General features: G+C 35.9%; 1 long non-coding RNA gene across 1 annotated transcript; it reads right to left on the minus strand.

Annotated features, from left to right (window-relative positions):
* Positions 1-5,671: 5,671 nt before the first annotated feature.
* On the minus strand, positions 5,672-20,473 carry LOC109027700 (uncharacterized). The gene is made up of 4 exons (XR_002006726.2): positions 20,152-20,473; positions 18,144-18,240; positions 10,770-10,870; positions 5,672-5,792 (listed from the first exon to the last, which is right to left on the minus strand). It is a non-coding gene; the product is annotated as an uncharacterized lncRNA (long non-coding RNA).
* Positions 20,474-22,381: the final 1,908 nt, after the last annotated feature.

Here is a 22,381-nt window from a genome sequence, read left to right on the forward strand (position 1 = left end):
ATACATTAGTCTGCTCAGGCGGCCATAACAAATACCATGGCTAGGTGGCTGAAGAAATAGAAATTTAGATCTGGAGGCTGGAAATCTGAGGGCAGGATGCTAGCGTAGTCAGGCTCTGGTGAAGGCTTTCTTCTTGGAGTGCAGAGAGCCACATGCTCATTATGTTCTCATATGGTAGAGGCAGAGCTTTGGTGTTTCTCTTTTTAATAAAGATACTAGTATCACCATGAAAGCCTCACCTGCATGACTTTATCAAAATCTAATTACCTTCTAGAGGCCCCATGTCTAAATACCATCACGTTGGGGGTTATGAGGAGGGGCACAATTAAATTAGTATCAAATAACTATCATAGTATTTAAGTTTAATATATGTTTAAAGATATTTAAATATATATGTGTATATTTTATATATATATATATATACACACACACACACACAGAGAACAGGAGAGGAGAAGAGTGGGGAGAACAGGAAAAGAGAGGGAAGAGAAGGAGAGAGGAGAGGAGAAGAGAGGAGAGGAGAGGACTCAGTAGGAGTCCTCTTGCTACTGAGAAGAGAAGTAGAAGCAACAACAATGTGACTGATATGGTTTGGCTATGTCCTCACCCAAATCTCATCTTGAATTGTAGCTCCCATAATCTTCAAGTGTCATGAGAGGGACTCGGCGGGAGGAAATTGAATTATGAGGGCATGATTTTCCCATTTTGTTCTTGTGATAGTGAGTAAGTCTCACAGGATATGATGGTTTTATAAAGGGTGGTTCCCCAGCATATGCTCTCTTTTCTGCCACCATGTAAGATGTGCCTTTGCTCCCCCTTCATCTTCTGCCATGATTGTGAGGCCTCCCCAGCCATGTGGAACTGTGAGTCCATTAAACCTCTTTTTCTTTATAAACTACCCAGTCTCAACTATTTCTTCACAGAGTATGAAAACGAATGAATACAGTAAATTGATATGCAGAGAGTAGGGTGCTGCTGTAAAGACATGCAAAAATGTGGAAGTGACTTTGTAACTGGGTAACAATTAGAGACTGAAACAGTTTGGGAGGGTGCTCAGAAGAAGATAAGAAAATGTGGGAAAGTTTGGAACTTCCTAGAGACTTGTTGAATGGCTTTGACCCACATGCTGATAGTGATATGAACAATAAAGTCCAGGCTGAAGTGGTCTCCATGTAAGACCTTGCCACCATGTAAGACGTGCCTTTGCTCCTCCTTCACCTTCTGCCATGATTGTGATTCCTCCCCTGCCATGTGGAATTGTAAACCCACTAAGCCTATTTTTCTTTATAAATTACCCAGTCTCAGGTATTTCTTCATAGTAGTATGAAAATGGACTAATACAGTGACAAAGTATTAACAATGTGGAAATATATGTGAATGGTATATGAGTATTTATTGTAATGTTCTTGCAACTTTCCTGAATGGCTAATTTTTTAAAATGAAGTTTAATAAAACATTGACTAGATGCCTTTCATCTTATTATTGTCTCTCACAGTGCACTGTTCTTTTCCTGGAACATATACTACAATTTACAGTTTATTTACTTATTTGTCCATGTAATGTCCAATTCCTTTACCAGACCCAACACTGAGACTTGGGATTCGATCTATTTGGCTTATTGTTCTATCCACATCATTTTACAGACATATTAGTGCTCTTTCACTACTTGTTGAATGAAGGAATGAGCTGTTTCTGAACTTCCCAAGTAAAAAAACTGAAGGAAGATGTAGATTTGTATGTACACTTAGCAGCATGGACCTTGCAGAAAACAGCCGTGGATCACCTCTGCCTTCTGACTGAAGAGATCTGGCACCTGCAAGTATCTGGCAATATAGTTGCATTAACACAATTTGCTTTTAAACACTTACAGTCCAGCACCAAATGCATTTGCCTTCTGTAAATGGAACACCTGTGGTGAACACTTCTCTCTTAAGAGAAGTGACTTGTGTGAAGGCGCTCCTCGTTCATCACAGGTGTTCCATTTACAGAAGATGCTTTTCTCATCTTCTCTCACTACCCAGATAGTACTCATGCACTGAGCAACAGCAGAAGAGCCCTCCAGCACTTCCTTGAAGTCTTTCTCACCATTTGGTACTGTGATCACCCTCTTTGCTCTGATTTCTCTTGTAATTGCTGAATCATTTATTTGGGTTTTATTTATGTACTAATTTATATTCTTATAAATGTTCCTTGTATTAGTATAAATTATCTTATAAACAAGAAATTATTTAGTATTATACAGAATAAATTATATTGCATTGTAATTAATCTTATGTAAGTTATAAATGATCTTTAATTATTGTTTATGTTTATCCTATCTCCTTAACTATACTTTAAATTCCTTGAATGCAGGGAAAACTTATATGCCATATTATATTTCCAGTAACACTGTCTTAGTCTTTTTGTGCTGTTTTAGCAGATTAGTTCCAGCTATGCCCATCTGCGACTGGGTAATTTATAATAAACGGAAATTTTATTCTCACAGTTCTGGATGTTGGGAAGCAGAAGAACAAGGTGCCAGCAGATCCAGTGTCTATGAGAGCTGCTGTCAGCTTCCAGATGGTGCCTTATTGCTGCAACCTTTAAGGTGTTGAACCCTGTGTCTTCACATGGCCAAAAGAAGAGAAGGGTAAAAAGAGCCTTGCTAGTTCCCTCTAGCCCTTTTATAAGGTACTAATCTCATCTATGAAGCCTCCACCTAATTACCTCTGAAAGGCCCCACTGTTAATAACATTGTGTTGGGGATTAACTTTCAATATAAATTTCGGAAGGAACACAAATATTCGAACCATAGCAAGCACCTAACCAATTGTGGTACACATAGGAGGCTCTTGCTTTTGTGTAATAAAATTTGTCTGGAGCTGTATCTACATATCTGAAATCATAAGGCTGGGGCATATTTTGTTGTAATTCTATAGACATTATTATGTGTCTTTTTTATTCCTTCTTTTGTAGTGAATGTAAAACTGGAAAATATGTTTAGAATTTGTATTTGCTAATGACAGAGAAAAGATTTGGGCCCCAAATCTGGTAACGATAATGACAAGGAGAGTCTTATGGTATTTAGTCTTAATGGTATTTACAAATTGATAAAAAGAAATTCAACTTTATCAGACAAGAAAGTCTCCACTAATCTATTTTTCTATGTTGGGGCATAAACTACAGTATTGCTATAATTATCTTTCTATCCTCTTTCATTAATTTCCTATATTAATGATGCACTTTAGTATATATTTTTTAGCTTTTTGGTAAATTCTCGAGATATTAAATGAGGCCACCAATGTTGGAAAGATCACTTAGTTTATGAATTCAAAAACTGTGAATTGGTGATACTACCTTATAATGCTCTTCCAGATGATTTATACCCCTTTTAATTTGCCTCATAATGCCAGAGGCAGTTTTAGATTTTCAGGATTAAAATTAATATCAGGGATTTTCTATCTATCTATCATCTATCTATCTATCTATCTATCTATCTATCTATCTATCTATCTATCTATCATCTATCTATCTATCATCTATCTATCTATCATCTATCTATCTAAAATATATATCTTTTATATACAGTTTTAGCTTATATATATAGCTGGATATAAAACTATAAAAGCTATATATATATTATATATAATGTTATAAACAGGATAGAAAGATATATATATCTATAGCTATATATATAATCTGTATGGTTTTATACACAGTTTTAGCTTTTAAGGATTAAAATTAATATCAGGGATTTTATATATATATAAAATAATCCATTATATATACATATGTTTCTCTATATATAGACATAATAATCCATCTCTATATATGTATGTGTGTGTGTGTGTGTGTGTGTGTGTGTATATATATATGGTGGTATGTTCTGAAATATATGTTAGAGATAATTTAATTTTATTGCTTCTAACACAGAGACCATGGAGTCCTAGGAAACTATAAAATTAGTGCATAGTGTCCACAAATACTTCGCTGCTTGGCACATTGCCTAAGAAACAAATATTAATATCTTTTTCATATGTAGTTTTTCAATGGTACAGAAATCATATTATTATGAATAAAATTCATTTCTTAAAACATTACATAATTCATAGCACCATTTTGCTATGTACTTCTGAAGGAATTATAGCAAACTACTGATATTTGTTACAATGTTTGTTGTTTAGTATTCTAATGTTTAAATATGTTTTTAAAATGTTATAAGAATTTTTAAAAATAGATTCTAGTGCTTGAAAACATGGGCACATTCATGACTTTTAACACTAGTGATTCTTAAAGTGTGACCAAGCTCCCTGAAATCCCTGAGAAATTTTAGTGAGTTGTATGAAGTCAAAACTATTTTTATAGTAATACTAAGACATTATTCACCTTTCTCTCTCTTCTCTCATGCAATTCCAGAGACTCCAAAGAATAAGATATTGCAGCAGATTGAATACAAAAGCAGATATAAGGATACAGCTGTCTTTTATAAAGGCAGATATTAAAGGAATTTGTAAAAACATAAAACAGTGCCATTCTTGCACTAGTATTTTGTCTTAGAAAATTATCTTTATAAACATATTGTTTTATTAACATATTTTGGTTTATTACTGTTTTAAATTAATAATGTTTTTAAATTTTCTCAGTTATAATTTCTAATATAGTAAATATAGGTGTATAGGTAATACATATAAACAAAGTTCTTTGGGCTTCTCAGTAATTTTAAAAATATGAAGGGCCTCTAAGACCAAAACACTCCAGGGTTGCTGTTTCAGCTGATGAAATATATTCTCTATCACACTTCTAGAATGAGTACTTGTTCGGTAATTCCTGCTCCAAGAACTTAATTTTCAATGTTTCAATATAAAAAACTCTAGTGTTGGTTTTTATAACTCATTGTCCTGTGTAATAATTTATTTGGTAACCTGAGAAAGTAAAAGCTTAATAAGCAGTGTTCTCCCTTTCCTTTTCCAAAAAGGCAACTCTAGAAGCAATCAAAATTAGACTTTTAGCTATCAATTTTAAAATTTCTTCCATTCCACTAAATATAATGCCTACAAGAAGAAAGTATTATATGGCTAGTTATTTGCTTTACTCCAAATTTATAGAGATTTGAACATAGCTCTCTGGCTAACAATAGCTTAATACTACATTTCATGGTCACACAACTTATTATTCATTGGAAGTTCTCTTGACATCAATTTCCACTTACTCTCATGTTCATTAATTCTGTATATTACTTCAGTTCAACCTAATGGCTAAGAATAGACTAGGTCAAATGGGTTAAGTTTGCCATTTCTGTGTGTGCAATGATGCTCAATAGCCACAATGACTGCAACTTTGGGCAAGAGAATAAACATGCTGCTGTCCAGGTAAAGGCAAGAGAAATGAGTTTCACCTTTCAGAAATGTCACTGTGGTTAGTCTTCTGAACAAAGAAATTATATATCCTTGCTTAATATTTCATTTTACCTTATTATATCTCTAGTGCTGCTCATTACAGAGCATGAATAGGAAGCACAGGATGAAGTGCAGATCTGATACACGTTAGGTTCAAGCATGAATGCTGATGAAGATAGCCACATGCTAATTACATGTGTGGGAAAGCGGTTCTGTAAAATGACATGTTAAAACCATTGCAGTAGCTAAGATTAACAATAGAGACATTACAAAGAAAAATACAAGGAAGTCACGGGCAGACTCTGGAACACAGTTTTATTTAAGACATGGCAAGTAGTGGAATAACTATGTGCTTATTACTTGACCGTGAATTCCTTGTGGACAGGGAGTTGCACAATTTCTAGCATGTCTTCAATACTGAATGAATCAATGAAGGAAATAAGCCATTAGATAAAAGCAGAATAAGGAAAGTAAAGTTATACAGCAGTTAAGAGAATACTTTTTATAAAAACTGAGGGTGAGAAGCAAGTAAAATTAATCAATATTATTCATTGGTACTGAGAAGTTATGCCAAATGAGCACTACTAAAAATATTTTTGGATATGGCTCTAAAGAGTCTGTGGCTGGAGCAAAATGTTTTCAATAGAGTGGTGTGGAGTTTGAAGACAACTGAGAGTAGTAAGTGGCAAGCTGACTATAAGGAAAATGTATGTGATTATATGGTGAATAAACATTATTCTTTTAAGAATTTTGGTGGAACAAAGTAGAGAAAAGCAACAGCAACTTATGTATGTATGTAGCAGGTACATGTAATTCTCAGATGCTTTTCTTTCAAATTTTTAGGATGAAAGAACAACCTTTTCAGTTACAATTAAAAATTAGGAATACTGAAAAAAAAGAGAATGGAATGGCATAATGTATTTCAAAGTATTTTCTTTTTCTTTTCATTTATTTATTTACTTATTTTGAGACAGGGTCTCATTGTGTCACTTAGGCTGCAGTGCAATGGCATAATCACGGCTCACTGCAGCCTAGACCTCCCCAGCTCGAGTGATGCTCCCATTGGTCACACGTAGCTGGAGCTTTAGGCACAGACCATCACATGGGTTAATTTCATTTATTTTTTGTAGAGACAAGGTTTCACTATATTGCCCAGGGTGGTCTCGAACTCCTGGGCTCCAGTGATCCTCCCACATTGGCCTCTCAGAGTGCTGAGATTAGAGGCGTGAACCACTGCAATCAGCCAAAGTATTTTCAAACCTTTGCAATCACAATCAGATGAAGCTCAAATTTTAAAACGTGCGTATAATTATTTCAGGTGTTTTGTACACTTCTGTAATTACTAAGATATGTTTTCTCAGTTTTCTGGTCTGTGACTCAACTAATGCTAAATTATGGCAATTTGGCAAGTAATCAGATTCATCCTCAACCACACAGACCTAATCTGGGTCATCACTGTACCTTTGTGAAGTTTATTGCTATTGTTACAGTTTATAAGGAAGGAAACAGAAACTAGCTCTCTTTTTCTTTTTCTTTTTTTATTTTTGTTCTATCTCTTTAGAGTCTTCAAAGAGTTTGAATAGAGGAAGAAAAAACAAAGTAGGATATTTCCTTTATCTGTATTCTTAGATGTAATTTTTTTTTTTTTTTTTTTTTTTTACAATTTCAGAAGTTTTAGAAGGAGGAGATGGGCAAGGAGAAAAACATCAGGAAAGAGAGAGAGAAAGAGTCACACACGTAATTTCACACAGTGCTGTGGCTCACTGGCACCATGGAGTATTCAGGGTGTCAATTAATATGAATATTATTTGGTGTATTAGATACCAAGTAGAGTTAATTGCAAAAGGCCTTAATTGATCTCAATGTACTATTTATTCTCTCTCAAATTGCACAGAAAATGCATGTATTCTCTTCCCCTGACTTTTGGAATGCTTTGATGTCACTAAGGATAACTTCAGTTTTACAAGGAAGACTCCTGACTCATAAATTATTCATTCTTTATATAATCGCCTGGGAGCATTTCTTTATTGTCTTAACCATTCATTGCTTAGCACACAGTTTTAAGCAAAGGAATAAAGTCATATTTGTAAAATAGGTAAACTTTAATTTCTTGGGGGAGCCATAAAATAATATGGTGGATAATTAGCTGAAATATTCAGCTTTAAAAATGTGTTCTGCTCTACAGTATATATTTTGATCTGCTAATTTGCAAAACAATTTTGGTAGTTAGATATAAAATTTATATTTATCCCCATTACATTTATTCTGTTCATTTAATTCAGTTCATAAACATTTTATTTCCTTTTCCGTATCTTGATTCTCTAATGTAACATGTGAGTCGTTTGAGTCGGATTTGGTACGTCACACTGAGATATTGACGAAAGTGACAAAAGAGTCTAGCATACGCTACAAAATGTTTGAACAGTTGGGAAGGACCCACTAAACAGGAGTCTTAGCTCATGGCCATTCTGCCATTTATGAACTTAAATAACTGTACTATCAACTGCTTACTTCTGCAGTTTGTTCTTAAACCCACCAGAGGAGATGTTCACAAATAAAATATTAATAACTATATTAATTTTCTCTGCAGTAAGCTGTCAGACACAGCAGCAGCGGCGGTTAAGAGGAGGGATTGGCTCCAACTTTGAAACTAGTTAGCAGTGTAGCCTGGCACGAATAGATGTTGGCATCGCTGGTCACAGCAGACAAATTATAGGATGTGAAAGTATATAAATGACATGGAAAATAAGGCTTACAAAGTCTACTAAAGTCCCTGCTAATTGTTCATTCCTAGAAAGTGACAAATTAGAAAATTACCCAATATGACTCTGTCCTTAATGGTGCATCTCTATCTGTGGGTGATGCAGTCTTTCATTTAAAAAATGAGAGAAAGAGACTAAAAGCTTCTACCTCTCTCTCCATAGCCTTGTTCTTTTAATTTAATTTTTGATTGTCCAAAACAGTGCGTGTATTTATCAAGTATAACATGGTGTTTTGAAATATGGTGAAATACAATGGAATGGCTAAATTTACATAACTGCCACATGGATGACCTCACAAACATCATTTTCTTGTAGTGAAAACATGTAAAATCTACTCTTTTAGCAATTTTCAAGGACAGAACACAGGCATACCTTGGAGATATTGCAAGTTAGTTCCAGATCACAGCATTATAATGAAATCACATACTGTTTAAAATTTCCCAAAGCATATAAAAACTATGTTTACACTACACTGTCATCTATTAAGTGTGCAATAGCATTATGTCTAAAAAATGCGCCTACCTTAATTAAAAAATACTTTATTTTAAAAAAATGCTAATGGTCATCTAAGCCTTCAGTGAAACATAATCTTTTCTGCTGATGAAGGGTCTTGCCTCTATGTCGATGGCTGCTGACTGATCAGGGTGGTGGCTGCTGAAGGCTGAGATGGCTGTAGCCATTTTTAAAAAGAAAACAATGGAGTTTGCCACATCGATTGACTCTTCCTTTCATAAAAGATTTCTCTGTAGCTAGCAATGCTGTTTGATAGCATTTTACCCACAGTAGATGCTCTTTCAAAATTAGAAGTAATCCTCTCAAACCCTGCCTTTTATTTATCAACTAAGTTTATGATATATTCTAAATCCTTTGTTGTCATTTTAATAACATTCACAGCATCTTCACCGGGAGTACATTCTATCTCAAGAAACTATTTTCTTTGCTCATCTGTAAGAAGCAGCTACTCATCCTTTTGGGTTTGATCATGAAATTGAAGCCATTTATTCATATCTTCAGGCTTCACTTTTAATTCTAGTTTTTTTGCTGTTTTCATCACATCTGCAGTTACTTCCTCCACTAAAGTTTTGAACTCCTCCAAAAATTATCCATGAGGGTTTCAATCTACTTCTTTCAAACTCCTGTTAATATTGATATTTTGACTTTCTCCCATGAATCATGATTAATTTTAATGGCATCTAGACTGGTGACGCCATATACTTTCCAGAAGGTTGTCAATTTACCTTGCTCACATCAATCAGAGGAATCAGTATCTATAGTAACAATAGCCTTACAAAATGTATTTCTTAAATAATAAGGCTTGAGTGTCACAATTACTACTTAATACATGGGCTGCCGACTGGATGTTGTGTTAGCAAGCACGAAAACAACATTAATCTCTTTGTACATCTCTATCAAAGCCCTTGGGTGACTAGGCACATCATCAACGACCAGTAATATTTTGAAAAGAATCTTCTGAGAAGTAAGTCTCATCAGTGGGCTTAAAATATACAATAAGCCATGCTGTAAACAAATGTGCTGTCATCCAGGCTTTGTTGTTCCATTTATAGAGCCCAGAGTTGATTCTGCATAATTCTGAAGGGCCCTGGGATTTTCAGGATGGCAAATGAGAATTGGCTTCCGCTTAAAGTCACCAGCTGCATTAGCCCCTTACAAGAGAGTCAGCCCGTCCTTGGAAGCTTTGAAGCCAGTCATTGGCTTCTCTCTAGCGAGAAAAGTCCTAGATGGCATCTTCTTCCAATAGAAGGCTATATGGTCTACATTGAAAATCTGTTGTTTAGTGTAGCCACCTTCATCAATGATCTTAGTTAGAGCTTCTGAATAACTTGCTGCAGCTTCTACGTAACACTTAACTGCTTCACCTTGCACTTTCATGTTATGAAGATGGCCTCTTTCCTTAAACTCATGAACCAACATCTGCTAGCTTTGAGCTTTTCTTCTGCAGCTTCCTCCCTTTCTCAGCCTTCATAGCCTAATCTCCTCTGGATTAGATTTTGGCTTAAGGGAATGTTGTGGCTGGTTTGATCTTCTATCCAGACCCCTAAAGCTTTCTTCATATCGCCAATAAGGCTATTTTGCTTAATCATTCATGTGTCCCCTGAAGTAGTGCTTTTAATTTCCTTCAAGAACTTTTCCTTTGCATTCACAACTGGTATTAATTAGGAAATACGTTATTGCTAAAAAATGCTAATGGTCATCTAAGCCTTCAGTGAATCATAATTTTTTCTGCTAATGAAGGGTCTTGCCTCTATGTTGATGGCATACCTCAGCTTTCACCGTGCCTCACTAAGCTTAATCATTTCTAGCTTTTGATTTAAGGTGAGAGGTATGCAACTCTTTCTTTCACTTGAACACTTAGAGGCCATTGTAGGGTTATTAATTGGGCTAACTTCAATATCATTGTGTCTTAAGGAATAGATTAGCCCAAAAAAAATAGGGAGAGAGATGGAGGGATGCCCAGCTCGTGGATCCATCAGAATGCACACATTTATCAAGTTCACTGTCTTATATGGGCATGGTTCCTGGCACCCCAAATAAATTACAATAATAACATCAAAAATGACTGATCCAATAACATATAATAATAATGAATCAGTTGAAATAGTTCAAGAATTACCAAAATGTGACACGGAGATACAAACGCTGTTGGAAAATGGTGCCAATAGTTTGCTTGATGCTGGTTGCCACATATGTTTAATTTGTAAAATAATACAATACCTGCAAAACACAAGAAACCAAAGGGTGATAAATGGAGGCATGCTTGTATTTTAATTGACAAAAAATTATATATACTTATCATGTACAACTTGATGTTTTGAAATACATATACATTGTGGAATGGCTAAATTGAGTTAATTAACATATTCATTAGCTTACATACTTATATTTTTGTGGTGAGAACACTTAAAATCTACTCTCTTAGTGATTTTCAAGAATAAAATACATTGTTATTAAGTATAGTCATTATATTGTACAATAAATCTTTTGAATTTATTTTTCTTTTTTAACCGAAGTGTTGTATCCTTTGACTAACATCTTCCCGACCATGTCCTTGTTTTTTTATTTTATTTTATTTTTTATTTTTTCAGGTTTCACCTTTTACTCAGCATTCAGAACGCATGTATACTGGCTAATCTCATGGTGAATTTTCAGGATGGTAAATGAGCATTGGCTTTGACTTAAAATCACCAGCTGCATTAGCCCCTTACAAGACAGTCAGCCTCTACCCAAAACCAATAATAAGAATTTATTTCTATGAGGTTTCTGGCTCTCGTTTTACTCTCAGATGATCCTTTCAGTTCTCCCTCTTCACCACACACTGTGGGGTCAGTGTTAGCCCATGGCCACCCCCACCATTACCCCTGGAAACAGAGCTTGCTTTAGGTCTTCCAGGACTCTGTTTATCTGGAAGGAGAGTTTGGGCAAGTATACTCAGGGAAGAGAGAGCAGGATGAGGAGAAGATTTAAAACCCCCTCAATAGAGACTGGATACACTAGAGAATGTGGAGGGATTCACAGTAACTCTCTAACAAATATAACATGAAAATATTAGAAATTTAGAAAAACTCTTTAGATTTGTATGTTCCAGTAGAGATATGATAGGTTTCCACTCTTTGTTTTCTAATTTTATGAAGATGTTTTGGAAGAATATGAAAGCACCATGTCAACCATGGTTGACATTTAGTACTCTTTTGAAATTTATTTTTATTTCAATAGGTCTTTGGGGAACAGGTGGTATTTGATTACATGAATAAGTTCTTTAGTGGTGACTTCTGAGATTCTGGTGCACCTATCACTCAAGTAGTGTACACTGTACCCAATGTGTATTCTTTTCTCCCTCACCACCCTTCCACCCTTTCCCCCGAGTGCCCAAAGTCCATTGTACCATTCTTATGCCTTTGCATCCTCATAGCTTAGTGCCCACTTATGAATGAGAACCTATGATGTTTCATTTTCCATTCCTGAGTTACTTTACTTAGAATAATATTCTCCAATTTCATCCAAGTTGCTGCAAATCCCATTATTTTATTCCTTTTTATGGCTGAGTAGTATTCCATTGTATATAAACACACATGTATATACACATATATACACATATATATGTGTATATATACACACCACATTTTCTTTATCCATTCATTGACTGATGGGCATTTTGTAGATCAACTAGTAGTGGGATTGACGCATCAAATGGTAGCTCTACTTTTAGTTCTTTAAGGAATCTCCACACTGTTTTCCATAGTGGTTTTACTAGTTCACATTTCCACCAGCAGTATTAAAAATGTTCCCTTTTCACCACATCCATACCAACATCTATTTTTTTTATTATGGCCATTCTTTCAGGAGTAAGGTGGTATCACATTGTGGTTTTTATTTGCGTTTCCCTGATCATTAGTAATGTTGAGTATTTTTCTACATGCTTGCTGGCCATTTGTATATCTTGTTTTGAGAATTGTCTGTTCATGTCTTTAGCCCACTTTTTGATGGGATTGTTTGTTTTTTCTTACTGATTTGTTTGAATTCGTTGTAGATTCTGAATACTAGTCCTTTGTTGGATGTATAGATTGTGAAGACTTTCTCCAACTCTGTGTGTTGTATATTAATTCTGCTATTTCTTTTGCTGTGCAGAAGCTTTTTAGTTTAATTAAATCCCATCTATTTATCTTTCTTTGTGTTGCATTTGCTGTTGGGTTCTTTGTCATGAAGTCTTTGCCTAAGCCAATGCCTAGAAGGGTTTTTTTATGTTATCTTCTAGAATTTTTATGGTTTTAGGTCTTAGATTTAAGTCTTTGATGCATCTTGAGTTGATTTTTGTGTAAGGAGAGAGATCAGAATCTGGTTTCATTCCTCTACACATGACATGCCAATTAGCCCAGCAATATTTGTTGAATAGGGTGTCTTTTTCCCCACTTTATGTTTTTGTTTGCTTTGTTGAAGATCAGTTGGATGTTAGTATTTGGGTTTATTTCTGGATTCTCTATTCTGTTGCATTGGTCTATATGTCTATTTTTGTACCAGTACCATGTTGTTTTGTACCAGTACCATGTGTAGTTTGAAGTCGGGTAATGTGATGCCTGCAGATTTGTTCTTTTGCTTGATCTTGCTTTGGCTCTTTTTGGGTTTCATATGATTTTTAGGATTGTTTTTTCCAGTTCTGTGAAGAATAATGGTCGTATTTTAATGGGAATTACATTGAATTTGTAAATTGCTTTTGGCAATATGGTCATTTTCACAATATTGATTCTACTCATCCATGGGCATGGAATGTGTTTCCATTTGTTTGTGTCATCAATGATTTCTTTCAGCAGTGTTTTGTAGTTTTCCTTTTAGAGATCTTTCACTTCCTTGGTTAGGTATATTCCTACGTATTTTATTATTATTATTTTGCAGCTATTGTAAAAGGGGTTGTGTTCTTGATTTGATTCTCAGCTTAGTCGCTGTTGGTGTATAGCAGAGCTACTGATTTGTGTACATTAATTTTGTATTCTGAAAGTTTTCTGAATTCATTTACCAGTTCTAGGAGCTTTTTGGAGGATTCTTTAGGTTTTCTAAGTAGACAATCATGTCATCAGCAAACAGCGACAGTATGACTTTCTCTTTACTAATTTGGATGTTCTTTATCTCCTTCCCTTGTCTGATTGCTCTGCCTAGAACTTCCAGTACTGTGTTGAATAAAAGTGGTGAAAGTGGGTGTCCTTGTCTTGTTCCAGTTCTGAGGGGGAATGCTTTTAACTTTTCCCTGTTCAGTATAATGTTGGCTGTGGGTTTTTCATAGATGGCTTTTATTACTTAAAGTTTGTCTCTTCTATGCCGATTTTGCTGGGGTTTTAATCATGAAGGGATGCTGAATTTTGTCAAATGCTTTTTCTGTGATTATTGAGATGATCATGTAATTTTTGTTTTTAATTCTGTTTGTGTGGTATATCACATTTATTGACTTGTAAATGTTAAACCATCCCTGCATCCCTGGTATGAAACCCACTTAATCATGGTGCATTATCTTTTTTATATGCTGTTGGATTGGTTAGCTAGTATTTTGTTGAGGATTTTTGGATCTATATTCATCCGGGATATTGGCCTGCAGTTTTCACTTTTTGTTATCTCCTTCCCTGGTTTTGGTACTATGGTGATACTGGCTTCATATAATGATTTAGGGAGGATTTTGTCTTTCTCTATCATGTAGAATAGTGTCAACAGAATTGGTACCAATTCTCTGAATGCCTGATAGAATTCAGCTGTGAATCCATCTGGTCCTGGATTTTTTTGGTTGGCAAATTTTTTATTACCATTTAAATCTCATTGCTTGTTATTGGTCTGTTCAGAGATTCTCTGTCTTCCTGGTTTAATCTAGGAGAGTTGTATATTTCCAGGAACTGTTGCATCTCCTCTAGGTTTTCTAGTTTATGTGTGTAAAGGTGTTCATGGTAGCCTTGCATAATTTTTTGTATTTCTGTTGTATCAGTTGTAATATCTCCCATTTTGTTTCTAATTGAGCTTATTTGGATCGTCTTTCTTCTTTTCCTGGTTAATCTCACTAATGGTTTATCAACTTTATTTATCTCTTCAAAGAGCCAGCTTTTTGTTTCATTTACCTTTTGTATTTTTTTGTTGTTGTTGTTTCAGTTTCATTTAGTTCTGTTCTTGTCTTGGTTATTTCTGTTCTTCTGCTGGGTTTGGGTTTGGATTGTTCTTTTTCCTCCAGCTCTGTGAGGTGTGAGCTTAGATTGTTTATTTGTGCTCTTTCAGACTTTTTGATATAGGCATTTAATGCTATGAACTTTCCTCTTAGAAATGCTTTTGCAGTATCCCAGAGGTTTTGATAGGTGTGTCACTATTATCATTTAGTTCAAATAATTTTTAAATTTCCATCTTGATTCATTGTTGGCTCAGTGATCATTCAGGAGCAGGTTATTTCATTTCCGTGGTTTTGGGGTTCCTTTTTGAGTTGATTTCCAATATTATTCCACTATGATCTGAGAGTATTTTATATAATTTCAATTTTCTTAAATTTACTGAGACTTGTTTTGTGGCCTATCACATGGTCTATCTTGGATAATGTTCAGTGTGCTGATGAATAGAATGTATATTCTGCAGTTATTGGGTAGAATATCTGTAAATATCTGTTAAGTCCATTTGTCATAGGGTATAAGTTAAATTCATTGTTTCTTTGTTGACTTTCTGTCTTGATGACGTGTCTAGTGCTTTCAGTGGAGTATTAAAGTCCCCCACTACTATTTGTTGCCATCATTCTCATTTCTTAGGTCTCATAGTAATTGTTTTATGAATTTGTGAGCTCCAGTGTTAGGTGCTGATATGGCTTGGTTGTGTCCCCACCCAAATCTCATCTTGAATTGTAACTCCCATGGTTCCCACATGTCATGTGAGGAACTCAGTGGGAGATGATCGAATTGTGGGGGTGGGTCTTTCCTGTGCTGTTCTCATGATAGTGAATGAGTCTCATGAGATCTGATGGTTTTAAAAATGGGTGTTTCCCTGCACAAATTCTTCTTCTCTTGTCTGCTGCCATGTTAGATATGGCTTTCACCTTCTGCTGTGATTGTGAGGTCAACCCAGCCATGTGGAACTGTGAGTCCATTAAACCTCTTTCTCACCAGTCTCAGGTATGTCTTTATCAGCAGTGTGAAAATGGACTAATACAGGTGCATATACATTTAGGAATGTGATATTTTCCTGTTGGACTTGTCCTTTTATTATTATATAATGACCCTCTTTGTATTTTTTAACTGCTGGTGCTTTAAAGTTTATTTTGTCTGATATAAGAATAGCTATTTCTGCTCACTTTTGGTGTCTATTTGCATGGAATACTTTTTTCCACACCTTTACCTTAAGTTCATGTGAGTCTTTATGTGTTAAGTGAGTATCCTAAAGAGCAGACACTTAGTTGGTGAATTCTTATCATTCTGCCATTCTGTAACTTTTAAGTGGAACATTTAGGCCATTCACATTCAATGTTAGTAATGAGATTTGAGTTACTATTCTATTCATCATGCTGTTTGTTGCCTGAACACCTTATTTGTGTTTTTTTTTCATTGTTATTGTTACATAGGTCCTGTGAGACTTATGCTTTGAGGAGGTTTTTTTTTGGTGTATTTCAGGGATTTGTTTTAAGATTTAGAGCTCCTTTTGGCAGTTCTTGTAGTGTTGGCTTGGTAGTGGTGAATTCTCTTAACATTTATTTGTCTGGAAAAGACTGTGTCTTTCCTTCATTTATGAAGCTTAGTTTTGCTGGACACAAAATTCTTGGCTGATAATAATTGTTTCCTTTAAGGAGGCTAAAAATAAGACCCTAATCCCCTCTAGCTGCAGGGTTTATGCTGAGAAATCTGCCGTTACTTTGATAGACTTTCCTTTATAGTTTACCTGATGCTTTGCATCATAGCTTTTAAGATTATTTCATTCATCTAGACTTTAGATAACCTGATGACCATTTACCTAGGCAATGATCTTCCTGTGATGAATTTCCCAGGTGTTCTTTGAGCTTCTTGTATTTGAAGGTCTAGATCTCTAGCAAGGCTGGGAAAGTTTTCCTTAATTATTCCCTCAAATATGTTTTCCAAGCTTGTAGATTTCTCTTCTTCCTCAGAAACACCAATTATTCTTAGGTTTGGACACTTAACATAGTCCCAAACTTCTTGGAGGCTTTGTTCATTTTTTAAAAAATTATTTTTTCTTTGTCTTTGACAGATTGGGTTAATTAGAAAGCTTTGTCTTCAAGCTCTGAAGTTTTTTCTTCTTCTTGTTTGATTCTACTGTTGAGACTTTCCAGTGCATTTTGCACTGGACATCTCTAAGTGTGTCCTTAATTTCCAGAAGTTGTGATTGTTTTTTATTTATGCTATCTGTTTCACTGAAGATTTTTTTTTATCCTGAATCATGTTTTTTTTAATTTCTTTGAGTTGGAGTTCACTTTTCTCTGGTGTCTCCTTGATTAGCTTAATAATCAACCTTCTGAATTCTTTTTCTGGCAATTCAGAGGTTTCACCTTGGTTTGGCTCCATTGCTGGTGAACTGGTATGATCTTTGGGGGTGTTAAAGAACCTTGTTTTGTCATGTTACCAGAATTATTTTTCTGGTTTCTTCTCATTTGGGTAGACTATGTCAGAGAAAAGATCTGGGACTCAATTTCTCCTGTTCAGATTCTTTTGTCCTACAGGTGCTCCCTTGATGTGGTGTTCTCCCCTTTCCCCTAGGAATGGGGCTTCCTGAGAGCCAAACTGCAGTGATTGTTTTTGCTCTTCTGGGTCTAGCCACTCAGTGAAGCTCCCTGGCTCTGTGCTTGTATTGGGGAGTGTCTGCAAGGAGTCCTATGATATGCTCCGTCTTCAGGTCTTTCAGCCATGGATACCAGCACCTGCTATGGTGGAGGTAGCAAGGGAGTGAAATGGACTCTGTGGGGATCCTTGGTTGTATTTTTGTTCAGTGTGCTGGTTTTGTATTAGTTGGCCTCCAACCAAGATGTGGTACTTTCAAGAGTGCATCAGCTGTGGTACTCTAGGGAGGTTGCAAACTTGTCCTAGGGTCATCCAGTTAAGTATTCATGTTTCTCAGGCAGTGGGCAGGGCCATAGAGCTCCCAAGAGATATGTCCTTTATCTTTGGTAACCAGGGCTGGTAGAGAAAAACCACGAGGTTGGGGCAGGGATAGGCTTGTCTGAGCTCAGATTCTCCTTTGGAGGGTCTTGCTATGGCTGCTATGGAGGATGGGGTTGTGGTTCCCAGGCCAATGGAGTTATATTCCCAGAGGGATTATGGCTGCCTCTGCTGAGTCATACAGGTCACCAGGGAATTGCGGGAAAGCTGCCAGTCACAGGCCTCATCCCACTCCCACACAGCCCACAATCCTAAAAGCCAGTCTCACTCCCACCATGCCCCACAAAGAGCACTGACTCTATTACCAGGCAGCCAGTGATCAGGGCTGAGAACTAGCCCCAGACCACCAGCCTCTCCACTGAGAAAGCAAACAGACTCACAGTTTTTCAGCATCTCAGGGAGCCTGCAGCGGCAATCCAGTTCCTTCAAATGGCCTGTGCTTTATCTCAGCTTTCCTGGAATCATCCTGTGGAAGTTCTTAGAGCAAAAGTTCACGATGTAAGTCACTACACATTGTTTTGTCTGTCCAAGCCAGAGCTTCAAGCTAGTCCTGCCTCCTATCCACCACTAGAAATTTTGTTAAGGGAAAAATCTGAAGAATTATAAAATGAAAATCCATTTAGGGGAGTTTGGAAATTCTTCCCAGGCTGAGAAACAGTCTCAGATTTCAGACCTCAGCCTGTATATAGATTAGTTATTTCACAGGTAACCAAGTCACCGTTTTCTGAGTTACTGGTGCCCAATAAGTAATACTGAACATTAAAGTGTTTTTTTTTTTTTTAACTATATGTAACTGACCCTAAAGACTCTCAAGCCTTCTTTGTAGAATTGAGAGCTGCTCTGCTGTTACTCCAATAAAACTGCATAGTGGGTTGGCATTTGGAATGATTGGATTTAGGTTGTTGCTACAGTCCTGCAAACCCTGGACTTCTCAAACTAAAACATGTCAAATTATGAAACTGTAGTCACTTAAGAACCTGAACTGGAATTTTATGCTTTGACATGTTCATCATGAGAATTTTCAGATTTACAATTTGTAGACCTAATCATTGTAAATACCTATGCATTCAACAGCTCACCTCTGATGGATGCAGAGACCCTTAACTGAGCCAAAGGGACAATTTTTCCCCCTGCAATAGGTGGCTCTACTGTTGTGGGTGGGAAACATGTACAATAAATTATTTCTGCTAAAGAAAGGGTGTTGAAATCTAAAGCCCAATTTGATATCTTGATGCCTTCTAAATTTTGCAAGCCCATATTCAACTGTCATTGCAGTTGTTATTACCTTAGTATACAATATAAGTGATGACATGTAACCCTTTATGAATTAACAGTGTATGCAAATACTAGGAGCTTCAGATTTTTTCTCATGAGTGTTTGTTATTCAAATAAAATAATCTTGAGGGCTTATAGGTATAAGTAGATATAGAAATAATCTATTTTTAACTATTTCTAACTAATTATTTTACAGATAAATAAAGTGAGGCCTATGGTTAAAAAGCAAATGAATAGGCCGGGCACGGTGGCTCACGCCTGTAATCCCAGCACTTTGGGAGGCTGAGGCGGGTGGATCACGAGGTCAGGAGATTGAGACCATCCTGGCTAACAACGGTGAAACCCCATCTCTACTAAAAAACAAAAAATTAGCCAGGCATGGTGGCGAGAGCCTGTAGTCCCAGCTACTGGGGAGGCTGAGGCAGGAGAATGGCGTGAACCTGGGAGGTGGAGCTTTCAGTGAGCCGAGATCGTGCCACTGCACTCCAGCCTGGGCCACAGAGCAAGACTCCGTCTCAAAAAAAAAAAAAAAAAAAAAAAAGCAAATGAATAATAAAGGCTGAACTTACACTCTTGTTCTTGAACTTTTTACTGATGGTCTTTCTCCTATTATACACTGATTCCGTTTTTGGAAATAAAAGTACCTTTTAGCCTCAAGTTTTTCCAATATTATTAACTTAGGAATAAAAGGCTTTATTTAATCTCCAAAGTCTATGGCATTTTAGCAAAACATCCTAACAATATTTCAGCTTGACTACTTGAAAATATAATTCATTATTTTGAAGATGGTAAAGCATAGTTATTATAAATGATTCCTCATGAATATTTGTGACTTCAACAGCAATTTCTTGCATATATATACATACACACACACCCCTACACACACACACACACACACACACACCCCTACAAACACATCTTTCAGGAATGCCATCCCTTACATAAAGATGCATATAAATGTGGGTATGCATACACATACACACATATATCTACACACTCACAGACACACATCTTTCAGGATTGTCATGACTTACGTGAAGATGGAGTCCTAACATTTAATATTTTTAAAAACTATTAGGAATTGTGCTCATTGAGAGAAATCCAATACTTAACAATGCTCAATCTTCAAGCTATTGAGGAAATAGCTGGAAAAATTGGAAAAGAGATTTGTTTCTTTCTGTTCCTTTTCAAGGGCAGAATGAAAACTGAGGTGTGAAGTTTACAGCTGTGTTTCGGTTCCATAATGAAAGGTCTTGGAATCACAAGTTGATGTAATTTTAATAGTGCATATCATTCCCATCACTTTGGGTACTTTGGGAGGTGTTTCCTACTGTCTGGGTCTGTTAACATGTTCACGCAGCCTGCCATCTGAGAAGGAATTTTCCCTGGCGGCCATGACCTAATTTCAAGGTTCTGGCAGCTGAATGCAGGCAACTGACAGCCAAGGTTTTCCTACTTAGCATATTAATCACCTCCATTTTTAGCATGCAGCCATGATAAGAGGAAGCCAGTGACGGATTCACCAGCTTTTCTGAAAATCAGGCTGATAGAACACCCTATGCACCTCTGTAGATCTCAGACTTTCCACACATACATTTTTTGCAGGCATATCTGAGTTTCCAGTTTCTGGCTCTTGTTCAGACTTGAACATATGCTATGTACAGTGAAAAGTGGTTGGATTCTAGAAGGTGTCGAAGTTTACTAGCTCAGATAAAGATCGGCCTGTTGCTTTTTTGTTGATTACCTTTTCTTCCCCTTTAATTCCCTTTTATACTTGTTCCTGTAATCTAAGGAAGAACATTTCATTTTTCTATTGAAGGAGATGCTTATGCAGAGCCAAATGAACCATTGCACTGTTCTATTTTCTGATGATATGCATTTTTAGTGACATGAGAAGAGAAAATCTTATTGATTTAGCATTCAATAAGAGTAAAATGATAAAATATTCAAATAAATATTTCAGTGTTTGAAAATGTTATAGAATCTATTGTTTGGAAAAATCTCCGGGCTTATCTGAAATAACTTTCTATTTTATTTCTTTATAAACTTGACAAACGTTTACTTCTTTTGCATTACAGGTCATAGGAAGTGAAACAGATTGCTGTTTTCATGAGGTAATATTGTTCCTCATCTCATTAGCTTTCTTTGTTTGGATGGCATGAATTTTGACCAAAACACTTTTTTTTTCCCCAAGTAGTTGTAAGCTGCTAACACTATCAAAAAGGAAATTTAATAATAAATATATTGGTATTTTTAATTATCACATTGAAGTTTTCATTTTTCTTTGCGATTTTAGCTAAACGTCAGTGATAAATATGATTAAAAAAATGATGGTTCAGAAAAATCATGTCATTTTATTTTCCTGTGTATGTCTTAGTTTCTTTGTTGACTGTGTGATTGTTTTTCTTAGAAGCATTTACAGAGGGAAATAAGGACACTCACCAAATAGGGCTAATTTGAAGAAGGACACAGCTGACTTAGTAGGAAGAAGGCAGAAGAATTATCTCCTGGTAATCAAGACTCTGAAAATAAGACTTAAGATAAAAGACTGGATACATGCAAGAACAGAGTTCTTAAAGATCACCAGCTGAAGACTGTGATTTTTCATTCTTCTATGCCCTAAGACAGCCATATTTTACCATTTGAAACATAAATAAAAATGACTTCCAGGCTTATTTGATTACAGACTGAATTGCTCTATCATAGGATGACAAGCAATGACAGATAGGTTCCCCATAAAGAAAAGTATGTGAGACTCCATATTTACTGTAAAAGATGATATGAGGAAACCGGGCAGATTTTTCTTTCATTCATACTCTTTTATATGTGGGCAATAGTACTGTCAATCTCTATTATATCATTAGGTTACCTGGAAGGTCTTATGTTTGGCAGTGGAATGTAAGTTTTAGGGTAATTTTTCTGAGTGGCAACCCAAGGCCAATGTAGTAAATTTTGAAAGATCAATTAAATTACAGAAAAGGCTTGCATAACATAAATGTGTTCTGCCCACTTGTCAACATGGGTAAAGATATTAATATTGTAATAAGTGCAATGACAGAATTTCATTTTCAGACTCCAGACTTCTTAACAGTAGCAGTGGCAAGGCATCAAACCAGTGAGTTTTGCTTCTTTAATAGTTTCTATAAAACTTGACAGCCTTTCTGTACATTGCAAATACTCTAAAACCACATTGACTTTATACATTAGCTAAATTGCCTAGGAACTTTTTCTAGATACAACTAATTCCTGAAGGTGAAGAAGACAGTGTGAGTATTGCAAGATCATGGATGCAGTTCTTCGAGGTAAAGGCTGTTTTACTCACATTTGTGATGTCCTGTTTGTC

The sequence above is a fragment of the Gorilla gorilla genome, chromosome 6 (genome assembly GCF_029281585.2).
Source record: "Gorilla gorilla gorilla isolate KB3781 chromosome 6, NHGRI_mGorGor1-v2.1_pri, whole genome shotgun sequence".
Lineage (NCBI taxonomy): Eukaryota > Metazoa > Chordata > Mammalia > Primates > Hominidae > Gorilla > Gorilla gorilla.